Here is a 13267-nt window from a genome sequence, read left to right on the forward strand (position 1 = left end):
GTCCCTGATAGTGATATTTCAATATTGTTAAACGGGAGCTCCTCGTCTGTCATGCAGACCCTTAAATAAATATATCCATTATATATGTCTATAATCATGGGCAAATCCAGATTACTTCAATTCTTCCTTTAATTAAATTTTATTTAGATCATTTAGCAACTGTTTTTTTCTGTACAATTTGTTAATTTCAGAATCTAGATGTTAGACTAGGACCTCCTATGTCAGCTATCACCTGCTGCTTCTCTATGTTTGGGTACTGGGGCATGGGTGGCCCAGTCGTCTAAGGCGCCGCAAGTCGCTCATCTTCCCGAGGCAAGAGAGTTAACTGACTTTAAAAGTCCAGTTTCCATTGCAGAACTGGGCTGGAATTACTGGGCTCGATCGTTGCGCCACCAGTGGCTATTACCAATTATGTCCCTTCTAAGCCTCTCCTATGGACCAATCAGATTCCACCTCTCGTATCACTTGCGTTTGCTTCACACACAATGGTGGCGCCCAGTCAGGACGATCTGATCGATAATCAAGATCAATATTGTGATAAAACGGGTCTTACATCGCGAAAAGCATCAAATCACGCGAGCACCTTGATTAAAAACATGAAAGGATTTGGAAAATATCTGCTGACAACGAATTGGCGATGCACATGCTTTGCAAACCCTGCAATCGATCGAAATCTGCACGACAGTTTACGAACCGGATTTTGATTTCGGTGCGCGATTTTGATTGGACTATGCATAGACTCGTTAGTCCAGCCAATATGTAACTCCATAATACCAGCCTAGTTCGGCAAGGGTGGAAACTGGACTTTTATAGTCAGTTAACTCCTTTGCCTCGGGAAGATGCAAGTGGCTGTGCAGAGTTGCGTCCCTTGGGCACGCCAAAAACCTATGATTGTGGGTTCGAATCCCTGTTTACCCCGATTATGATTCTAGGTTTGTCAGCACCATACCCGTGCTCGTGGGTTTCACCGAAGTGGTAAACGTCTGAGACCTGCATCACTTCGGGCTTTCCTCCCACATTAAGCTGAAACTCAACTCACCCACTGTTTGGGTACTTTATCTCTTTACATAAGGGGCGGTCGGGTAGCCTGGTGGTTAAAGCGTTCGCTCGTCACGCCGAAATCCGGGTTCGTTTCCCGACATGGGTACAATGTGTGAAGCCCATTTCTGGTGTCCCCCGCCGTGATATTGCTGGAATATTGCTAAAAGCGGCGTAAAACCTCACTCACTCATTTTACATAAGGGGCGGTCGGGTAGCCTGGTGGTTAAAGCGTTCGCTCGTCACGCCGAATATCCGGATTCGTTTCCCGACATGGGTAAAATGTGTGAAGCCCATTTCTGGTGTCCCCCGCCGTGATATTGCTGGAATATTGCTAAATGCGGCGTAAAACCATACTCACTCACTCACTCTTGTACATATCTTAACTGTGTTATTATATATAATGCTAATCATGTCAGTATTTTCAGACTGAGGACACATTTTAACCTTGAATCCGCAAAAAGGCGACTGTCCTATTGTAAGAGGAGTCTAACGGGATCGGGTGGTCAGGCCCGCTGACTTGGTTGATGCATGTCACCGTATCCCAATTGCGTGGATCGATGTTTACTGTAACATTATTGAGAGTGTCCATTACAGATTCTGCAAATCCTTTTCGAAAGTTAATAAGTTCACTAATAACAACATGGTTCAGGAGACTGTGGTAGGATCCCCCTACAGTTTAACTACATGTCAAGAGCAGTCAAGTACTGGTGCAGACTAATTCAGATGGAACAACACAGGCTACCCATCCAAGCTTATTATATACTAAAATCTCTTGATGATAATGGTAAAATTACATGGGCATCACATATTAGAATAATTTTATTCCAGTTTGGATTTGGTTTTGTTTGGCTAAGCCAAGACATTTGTAATATTCAACATTTCATGACAGATTTTAAACGAAGAGTTTAGGATTGCCTCACTCAATATTGGCACTTTTCCCTGACATCATCAACGAAATGCAATAACTACTCACAGGAATCATATATTACTTGTGATATGTCTTCTTACCTACGTAGACTTATAGCCATGTTCTGGTGTAATAATTTCAGACTTGCTGTTGAACTGGGGCGTCACAACAACATCCCACATCATGAACGTGTCTGCACATTCTGTTTTTCAAAGGGACATAACCATGTTGTAGATGAATTCCATGTTCTTATGATTTGTGACCAGTATTCTAGAGCAAGAAGTAACTCTTTTCCCAAGCGCCTCGTTGCCCCTCCCTCTATTGAGAATTTTATAAGACTTCTGTCAGCTGAAAACGAACAAATTATTAAAAGCTTAGGTAGATTTCTCTTCCAAGTCATGAACATTCGAACGGAAACACAGTGTTGAACGGTAAATCATTATTAAATCTACTCAGCATGCAAATATATATACACTAAATTTCCATTGTATTTTGCGCCGGTGGCCTGAAGTACCGGTTAAATTTGTCTGTCTATGTTTATATCAATCACTGGATTGTCTCGTTCAGACTTGATTATTTACAGAACGCCGTCATTCAGCTGGAATATTGTTGTGTGCGGCGTTAAACAACAAACACACAACATCACACAACAAACAAGGTGAAAAGTGTGACCTGGTGAGAGAAGGGGTATATAACACACATGGCATGCAATCAACGACATGTTCAACTCAACTGAGGTGTTGGATTTGTGCATTTTGTATTCTCAGAGACCCGTGAAGATCCGGGGTAGAATAGGTCTTCAGCAACCTATGCTTGCCGTAAAAGGTGACTATGCTTGTCGTAAGAGGAGACTAACAGGATCGGGTGGTCAGGCTCGCTGACTTGGTTTGAAGCACGTCATCGTGTCCCAATTGCGTTGATCGATGCTCATGGTGTCAATCCCTGGATTGTCTGGTCCAGACTCGATCATTTACAGACCGCCGCCACATAGCTTGAATATTGCTGAGTGCGGCGTTAAACAAAAAAAAGATGTATTGTCAGACTGCCAGATTGATATGTACAATCCAGGCAACGAAAGGTGGTTTTTTTAATGATTGTAATCACATTTTCTACAACTGCCATTTGACAAGTCTCCTTTGAGACAGATCTATTTATTCTGACCTCAATAAATATTGTGTACATCTGTTTTCTTGTCATTTCTGAATGAGAGTTTACTATTTGACAAGTGTAGGCCCGAGTTCACGGCATGCTTCCAGAACACCCTCCTTGTGTGGGCGCCATGTGGGTGCCCATCTTCCCGAGGCAAGTGGGTTAACTGACTATAAAAGTCCAGTTTAAAGTCAGTTAACTCTCTTGCCGCGGGAAGATGGTGGGCGCCGTGTGGGTGGTTGTGGCTGACCTTGCCCTTCTATCTAGGCTACCTGTGCACAGACAACGATCCAACGCCTCTCCGAACACAGAAAACGGTCAGACAATCAAAGTCAACTGGAGCTTACATTGATGTCTTTGTGCTGGCATCAGCTGACCATGGATCAAATCCCAGATGAGCCGACCAGACTATAATCTTTGGCCTGTCGGCGTCATACCCGTGATTGTGATCCACACTGGTCCGAGATCCCGAGATGACAACAAGGGCAGAAGTCGTTCGTCATATCCAACTGGTCTGCAGCTCCTTTCAGACTAGTAGTTCATATAAAATATTTCGACTTGTCCCTAAAGTTTCACTAGTATGACACGTAAGACTAGTAGTTCATGGAAAATAGATTTTGGGAGCAGTCGACGTGTCCCTGAAGATGTCAATGGTATGAGACAAAATCTAGTGGCAATGTCTGCCTCTACCAAGTAAGACTCAATTGATGGTAGTCCTCACTGACTCGCACATGCTATGGCGCCAAGGTATCGTGTGATGTACCCTGTGTGTGAGCCCATGTACCTCGATCTCGAGGGGCATATTGTGATGTACCCTGTGTGTGAGCCTATGTACCCCGATCCCAAGGGGCATGTTGTGATGTACCCTGTGTGTGAGCCTATGTACCCCGATCCCAAGGGGCATGTTGTGATGTACCCTGTGTGTGAGCCTATGTACCCCGATCCCAAGGGGCATGTTGTGATGTACCCTGTGTGTGAGCCTATGTACCCCGATCCCAAGGGGCATGTTGTGATGTACCCTGTGTGTGAGCCTATGTACCCCGATCCCAAGGGGCATGTTGTGATGTACCCTGTGTGTGAGCCTATGTACCCCGATCCCAAGGGGCATGTTGTGATGTACCCTGTGTGTGAGCCTATGTACCCCGATCCCGAGGGGCATATTGTGATGTACCGTGTGTGTGAGTCTATGTACCCCGATCCCGAGGGGCATGTTGTGATGTACCCTGTGTGTGAAGCCATGTACCCCGATCCCGAGGGGCATATTGTGATGTACCGTGTGTGTGAGCCTATGTACCCCGATCCCGAGGGGCATGTTGTGATGTACCGTGTGTGTGAGCCTATGTACCCCGATCCCGAGGGGCATGTTGTGATGTACCCTGTGTGTGAAGCCATGTACCCCGATCCCGAGGGGCATATTGTGATGTACCGTGTGTGTGAGCCTATGTACCCCGATCCCGAGGGGCATGTTGTGATGTACCCTGTGTGTGAAGCCATGTACCCATATCCCGAGGGGCATGTTGTGATGTACCCTGTGTGTGAGCCTATGTACCCCGATCCCGAGGGGCATGTTGTGATGTACCGTGTGTGTGAGCCTATGTATCCCGATCCCGAGGGGCATATTGTGATGTACCCTGTGTGTGAAGCCATGTAACCATATCCCGAGGGGCATGTTGTGATGTACCCTGTGTGTGAGCCTATGTACCCCGATCCCGAGGGGCATATTGTGATGTACCGTGTGTGTGAGCCCATGTACCCCGATCCCGAGGGGCATATTGTGATGTACCCTGTGTGTGAGCCCATGTACCCCGATCCCGAGGGGCATATTGTGATGTACCCTGTGTGTGAGCCTATGTACCCCGATCCCGAGGGGCATATTGTGATGTACCCTGTGTGTGAGTCTATGTACCCAGATCCCAAGGGGCATATTGTGATGTACCCTGTGTGTGAGTCTATGTACCCCGATCCCAAGGGGCATGTTGTGATGTACCCTGTGTGTGAGCCCATGTACCCCGATCCCGAGGGACATATTGTGATGTACCCTGTGTGTGAAGCCATGTACCCATATCCCGAGGGGCATATTGTGATGTACCCTGTGTGTGAGCCTATGTACCCCGATCCCGAGGGGCATGTTGTGATGTACCCTGTGTGTGAGCCATTGTACCCCGATCCCGAGGGGCATGTTGTGATGTACCCTGTGTGTGAGCCTATGTACCCCGATCCCGAGGGGCATGTTGTGATGTACCCTGTGTGTGAGCCCATGTACCCCGATCCCGAGGGGCATATTGTGATGTACCCTGTGTGTGAGCCCATGTACCCCGATCCCGAGCGGCATATTGTGATGTACCCTGTGTGTGAGCCTATGTACCCCGATCCCGAGGGGCATATTGTGATGTACCCTGTGTGTGAGCCTATGTACCCCGATCCCGAGGGGCATATTGTGATGTACCCTGTGTGTGAGCCCATGTACCCCGATCCCAAGGGGCATATTGTGATGTACCCTGTGTGTGAGCCCATGTACCCCGATCCCGAGGGGCATATTGTGATGTACCCTGTGTGTGAGCCTATGTACCCCGATCCCGAGGGGCATATTGTGATGTACCCTGTGTGTGAGTCTATGTACCCAGATCCCAAGGGGCATATTGTGATGTACCCTGTGTGTGAGTCTATGTACCCAGATCCCAAGGGGCATATTGTGATGTACCCTGTGTGTGAGCCCATGTACCCCGATCCCGAGGGGCATATTGTGATGTACCCTGTGTGTGAAGCCATGTACCCATATCCCGAGGGGCATATTGTGATGTACCCTGTGTGTGAGCCTATGTACCCCGATCCCGAGGGTCATGTTGTGATGTACCCTGTGTGTGAGCCTATGTACCCCGATCCCGAGGGGCATGTTGTGATGTACCCTGTGTGTGAAGCCATGTACCCATATCCCGAGGGGCATGTTGTGATGTACCCTGTGTGTGAGCCTATGTACCCCGATCCCGAGGGGCATATTGTGATGTACCCTGTGTGTGAGCCTATGTACCCCGATCCCGAGGGGCATGTTGTGATGTACCCTGTGTGTGAGCCTATGTACCTCGATCTCGAGGGGTATATCGTGTGATGTACCCTGTGTGTGAGCCTATGTACCCCGATCCCGAGGGGCATATTGTGATGTACCCTGTGTGTGAGCCTATGTACCTCGATCTCGAGGGGTATATCGTGTGATGTACCCTGTGTGTGAGCCTATGTACCCAGATCCCGAGGGGCATATTGTGATGTACCCTGTGTGTGAGCCTATGTACCCAGATCCCGAGGGGCATATTGTGATGTACCCTGTGTGTGAGCCTATGTACCCAGATCCCGAGGGGTATATCGTGTGATGTACCCTGTGTGTGAGCCTATGTACCCAGATCTCGAGGGGTATATGGTGTGATGTACCCTGTGTGTGAGCCTATGTACCTCGATCTTGAGGGGTATATGGTGTGATGTACCCTGTGTGTGAGCCTATGTACCTCGATCTCGAGGGGTATATCGTGTGATGCATGTACCCTGTGTGTGAGCCTATGTACCTAGTCAGTTCATGGGTTCATTTAGAATCTCAAAGATATGTATGGGAGATAAATATGTTACCCAAGATGTGTTCCGATTGATATCTCAGTGGATACATGTTCGGGCTACATGAAAAATATTTGCCACCTCTTTAACCAATCAGAAGGTAGTATTTTGATGTAAGGAAAGATAGACATGTTTCCACCTCCTTACATGGTATAGGGGGCCGGGGAGGGAACGCTTCCTGGAGGAGCGGGTGTGGCCCAGTCACGAGTGGCTATTGTGAAAGTTGAGATACATATTTCATATTTGCTAATAGTCTTAGCCTCAGTATTTATGCAGAAAATATTGGAATAGCAATGGTGACCCCAACATCTGTTGACAACAGACCCAGGTGAGCTACAGTTCTGCGTTACTCTGTCGTATGGTAAGAGACCGACATCAATATATTCTTACGGAAGCCTTCCTGTGATACTCATAACGTGACCAAGAAACGTAACAGGAATTTCTGCACATGACATGAGTGTTATTACTTCTAGTTTGGACTTAAAAATCCCAGTGATGCTGGATAATGCTAGGCTCGTTTTGGGATAAAGACACTCTTTGACAATCGGCCAACCTCGCACCTTTCTGAAATAGATGCTCGTGTTCAGACTAAGTCTTCGAAGGAGCATCAATCGAACTGAAATAGAACAGAACATAGCACCATTAATGACATGTGATACAAAACTTATTTGTAGTATAAGGCTGCATGTATGTATGTGGTCTGTAAATTAATCAAGTCTAGCGAGACAATCCAGTGATTGCTACTGATTCCCTGATTACATAGGTAGTAGACTCCCTTGGGGCTTCCCTCCTACTCCTAGCTGACCTGTCGTGGTACGGCTGAAGTACCCTTCAAAGAAGCGACAAACCAAACTCACAGACAGACAGGTAGATAGGTAACTCTTCTGTGGACACATCTTTAGACACACAACATAACACTGATATCTTTCGTACATATTTTATTCATACTATATTTCCAAGACATCAAACTTTTATGGATAACTTCTTTATTTAACAAAAGTTATATTTGGGACAACACTTTCTCAGTAAAGTAAGGATTCTAGATCTGTTGGGGGTTGAGTCCCATCTGGGATTCAAACCCACTCTCAGAGTGAGGCACCTATTTGACATCTAACAGTTAGCAATCTAACCCTCTCAACCACCTATGATTCCACGAAATGGAATCTGACAACTGGTAGTCTAGATCAAATTTGGATTTGGGAATTTAACCTAAGAGTGAGTGAGTGAGTTGGGTTTAACGCCGCTTTTAACATTATTCCAGTTATATCACAGCGTGTCAGCTTAATGTGGGAGGAAAGCCTAAAGTGATGCAGGTCTCAGACGTTTACCACTTCGGTGAAACCCACGAGCACGGGTATGGTGCTGACAAACCTAGAAACATAATTGGGGCGAACCGTGATTCGAACCCACAATCATAGGTTTCTGGCGTGCCCAAGGGACGCAACTCTGCACAACGAATCGCGGCGCCTTAGACGACTGGGCCACCTGTGCCCCCTTAACCCAAGAAAGTACTAGAATTTGCACTTGACTAAGAATGTGTTATTCCTAACATAACATTTGTTACTTATGACTTCTAGGATGTTGTTTAGATGCAGCCAGCAACATGCTAGCTGTATGACAACGACCTGTAAATATAGTCTGGTCCAGACAATCCAGTGGTTGACATCATGAGCATGCCCCACACAATTGTGATACAATGATGACAAGATGACTGATATATCCAACCTTAGAAAACCCATTTCATTTAGGACTAGTCCACAGGACTTTCACAAAACTAATATCCCTCGTCATCAAGTCTGTAGCAAGTCCTGGAGTAAAATCCAAGCCTGGAGAACTGTCAACGAGCTATTGCTATCAGATGTTACCAGTCTTGAATTGTCCTCGGCACAATTTAATACCCTTGAGCTAGCAGATTAATGTCGGTTTTACAAGGGCGTACAGATAATGTTGCCACAAGCTACACAAATCTCATAGACTGTAGCCAATGGCCTTTTACATGCATTTCAGTTTTATCAAAAATATTACAAAAAGCAACACAAATATATGTACAATTTCATATTGCTAGTTTACCATGAAACAAAACAATCCCATATACTCAGTGTATGTCAGTGTTTGTTTGTTTGTTGTTTAACGCCGCTCTCAGCAGTATTCCAGCTATATGACGGCGGTCTGTAAATAATCAAGTCTGGACCAGACAATCCAGTGATTGACATCATGAGCATCGACCCACGTAATTTGGATACGATGACATGCATCAACCAAGTGAGCCAGCCTGACCACCCGATCCCGTTAGTCACCTTTTACGACAAGCATAGTCGCCTTTTACGCCATGTCAGTGTGTAGGCAGTATGATGCCAATAACAGCTCGCGTCAAAGTAACAGTTGTATGATGACTAATGAAGTAAGATCAGGAATAATGAATGACAGATCAAGATTCTCCTGACTGAATACCGAAGAAACATTTCAAAAATTGGATCTCAGACAAAAATGTATATCCACTCATCCCTAGCACATAATTTCTCTCAATCAGGAGTGAGTGAGTGAGTGAGTTTGGTTTAACGCTGCTTTTAGCAATATTCCAGCAATATCACGGCGGGGGACACCAGAAATGGGCTTCACACATTGTGCCCATGTCGGGAATCGAACCCGGGTCTTCAGCGTGAGGAGCGAATGCTTTAACCACTAGGCTACCCGACCGCCCCTCACTCATGAGTATTATGTTGCTAGGTTTGTCAGCACCATACCCGTGCTCGTGGGTTTCACCGAAGTGGTAAACGTCTAAGACCTGCATTTCTTCGGGATTTCCTCCCACATTAAGCTGATATAACTGGAATACTGTTAAAAGCGGCGTTAAACCCAACTCACTCACTCACTCACTCACTCATGAGTAACGTCAATCGACCCACGCTTGTAATGGGAAGACTATTTTAAGCTGGTGTATTTGAATTGGTTCAAAACGAAGCTGCCATAGTAAATAGGTCAAAGTATTTATCCTGATAGTATGTCGACATAATACACAAGGAAGTGGACGATGAGATTCCAGTGTCTAAAGAGACGTCTAAAAAGTTGTCTGAAGTACATTTTCCTGTGAAACATATTTACTGAATTTTTTTATACAATAGTTGATAACTCAGCTCAAAAAACACACATATTAGGACACACTTTTTAAATTTCATGTTTCAAAGATTAATTACAGCTCGGTCGAAATAAAAATAAAAATAAATAGCTATGCCAATCATTTACTTATTGATATGAAAGTCATTCTGCCCTGGAGTTTAAACTGAAACTGGCTTCTTGAATCACAGATAGACTAGACCGTGATGCAGACATGGAATTATATACATGTATACATGGTCAGGAGGCATAATATAAATAGATAGTTTTAGGTTTATTTTATATCTTTTCCAGCTGTGTGATGATGGTCATAATTTCATTCAATAAACGTCATAAATGTAATGGAAATATACACTGCCGTTTTCTCATGTGTACCGACCATTCCGCCATTACCGGCTGTCGATTAAAATATACAAAACGTGTAAATAAACTTGTCCGTAATTTATTTACATGAATAAGTATACAGTTGTGAAAAACATGTCATTCTGACCGCTATGGTCATATTATTTCTTATGAACAAAGATTTTGTCTGAAAATATTTACGTGTATATGACATGGGTGCATAATCAGAATTGGCCGTCATTCGCTCGGTGTTCAAACATGGCAGAGAAAGGCCGAGAAGCGCGGTAGCCACTTTACTAATCTCTCCATATTTCATAATCCGTAGCATTGTATAAAGTATGAGTTGCACAATGTTAAAGATGATTGGGGTGATGATGGTTATAGTTTTGACTTTGTGCACTCAGTGTTTGATATCAAAATTCACAGTTTAAAAAAGGGCATTTTCTCGGGACCATATATGGTCCCCTGGCACTATGCGGGTGTAAAAAGTGAGGGACCATATATGGTCCCATGGCACCAAGAGGATTAAGCGAACAGCTTAAACAATTGTGAGCTGATGCCGCTAAACATACAATCATGTAATCCTAGTACATGAACAATGAATATTTGAATCTACAAACAGCCCACCTAATATGGTGGGATACTTTTTGTATACAAGAGACAATGGTAGCACTGTATAGATGGCACCACGTGGAAATGTAGTGGATGTGGTTCAGGTAGACCCTGTTGTAGTGTTGTTGCATAGGTTGTTACTGTAGCTGCCAAATCGGTAAGGATGGTATCTAAAAGCAAAATGAATCCCCCTTCACAATTTTGAATGAAAAACTGAAACAATTTATTGTGGCCTTACTGTGAAATACTCACACAGAAATATTGTTATATGTCTTCAGTGTTGATGTGGAGGTGTGTCAGGGGGATGTTTCTTTTGAGTGAGTGAGTATGGTTTTACGCCGCTTTTAGCAATATTCAAGCAATATCACGGCGGGGGACACCAGAAATGGGCTTCACACATTGTACCAATTTCGGGAATCACACCCGGGTCTTCGGCGTGACAAGCAAATGCTTTAACCACAAGACTACCCGACCGCACCTGTTTCATTATATGGACAATGTAGATGTAAATGTCTATAGATATATACATGTATTGAGAGGGACAGGACAGAAATACAGATGAGAAGAAAACAAAGTTATGAGTCTTTAACTGAACTCTGCACATATGACATATAGGAATGATACATCTCTGTACAAAACCATGCATTATAAGGGCTGGTAATTGTATATCAGGGTTAGTAGTGGGCCAGGAGACATTAGGGGAAGTCACCAAGAGACATCACGGTGTCTCGTGAAGAGGAAACGTCAGGGAGGGTTATCATAAACATGGACCTTTATTGATTCCGGGACTTTCTTTCATTTAATTCCAAGGATATCTTAATGAGACAAACATTTTCCAAGCTGGGGTCTGAAACACTGGATCTGACAGGCTGACAGAGAGACCACTGACAAACATTCTCCAAGCTGGGGTCTGAAACACTGGATCTGACAGGCTGACAGGAAGACCACTGACAAACATTCTCCAAGCTGGGGTCTGAATCACTGGATCTGACAGGCTGACATAGAGACCACTGACAAACATTCTCCAAGCTGGGGTCTGAAACACTGGATCTGACAGGCTGACAGAGAGACCACTGACAAACATTCTCCAAGCTGGGGTCTGAAACACTGGATCTGACAGGCTGACATAGAGACCACTAACAAACATTCTCCAAGCTGGGGTCTGAAACACTGGATCTGACAGGCTGACAGAGAGACCACTGACAAACATTCTCCAAGCTGGGGTCTGAAACACTGCATCTGACAGGCTGACATAGAGACCACTAACAAACATTCTCCAAGCTGGGGTCTGAAACACTGGATCTGACAGGCTGACAGAGAGACCACTGACAAACATTCTCCAAGCTGGGGTCTGAAACACTGCATCTGACAGGCTGACATAGACACCACTGACAAACATTCTCCAAGCTGGGGTCTGAAACACTGGATCTGACAGGCTGACAGAGAGACCACTGACAAACATTCTCCAAGCTGGGGTCTGAAACACTGGATCTGACAGGCTGACAGAGAGACCACTAACAAACATTCTCCAAGCTGGGGTCTGAATCACTGGATCTGACAGGCTGACATAGAAACCACTGACAAACATTCTCCAAGCTGGGGTCTGAAACACTGGGTCTGACAGGCTGACAGAGAGACCACTGACAAACATTCTCCAAGCTGGGGTCTGAAACACTGGATCTGACAGGCTGACAGAGAGACCACTGACAAACATTCTCCAAGCTGGGGTCTGAAACACTGGATCTGACAGGCTGACAGAGAGACCACTGACAAACATTCTCCAAGCTGGGGTCTGAATCACTGGATCTGACAGGCTGACATAGAAACCACTGACAAACATTCTCCAAGCTGGGGTCTGAAACACTGGGTCTGACAGGCTGACAGAGAGACCACTGACAAACATTCTCCAAGCTGGGGTCTGAAACACTGGATCTGACAGGCTGACAGAGAGACCACTGACAAACATTCTCCAAGCTGGGGTCTGAAACACTGGATCTGACAGGCTGACAGAGAGACCACTGACAAACATTCTCCAAGCTGGGGTCTGAAACACTGGATCTGACAGGCTGACATAGAGACCACTGACAAACATTCTCCAAGCTGGGGTCTGAAACACTGGATCTGACAGGCTGACATAGAGACCACTGACAAACATTCTCCAAGCTGGGGTCTGAAACACTGGATCTGACAGGCTGACAGAGAGACCACTGACAAACATTCTCCAAGCTGGGGTCTGAAACACTGGATCTGACAGGCTGACAGAGAGACCACTGACAAACATTCTCCAAGCTGGGGTCTGAAACACTGGATCTGACAGGCTGACAGGGAGACCACTGACAAACATTCTCCAAGCTGGGGTCTGAAACACTGGATCTGACAGGCTGACAGAGAGACCACTGACAAACATTCTCCAAGCTGGGGTCTGAAACACTGGGTCTGACAGGCTGACAGAGAGACCACTGACAAACATTCTCCAAGCTGGGGTCTGAAACACTGGATCTG

General features: G+C 45.4%; 1 long non-coding RNA gene across 1 annotated transcript; it reads right to left on the reverse strand.

Annotated features, from left to right (window-relative positions):
- Window positions 1–7620: 7620 nt before the first annotated feature.
- LOC125372060 lies at window positions 7621–8882 on the reverse strand. The gene is made up of 2 exons (XR_007217954.1): window positions 8198–8882; window positions 7621–7906 (listed from the first exon to the last, which is right to left on the reverse strand). It is a non-coding gene; the product is annotated as an uncharacterized LOC125372060 (long non-coding RNA).
- Between the last annotated feature and the right edge of the window lie 4385 nt (window positions 8883–13267).

This window comes from Haliotis rufescens, unplaced genomic scaffold (genome assembly GCF_023055435.1).
Source record: "Haliotis rufescens isolate VD_foot unplaced genomic scaffold, xgHalRufe1.0.p SCAF_34, whole genome shotgun sequence".
Taxonomy (NCBI): domain Eukaryota; kingdom Metazoa; phylum Mollusca; class Gastropoda; order Lepetellida; family Haliotidae; genus Haliotis; species Haliotis rufescens.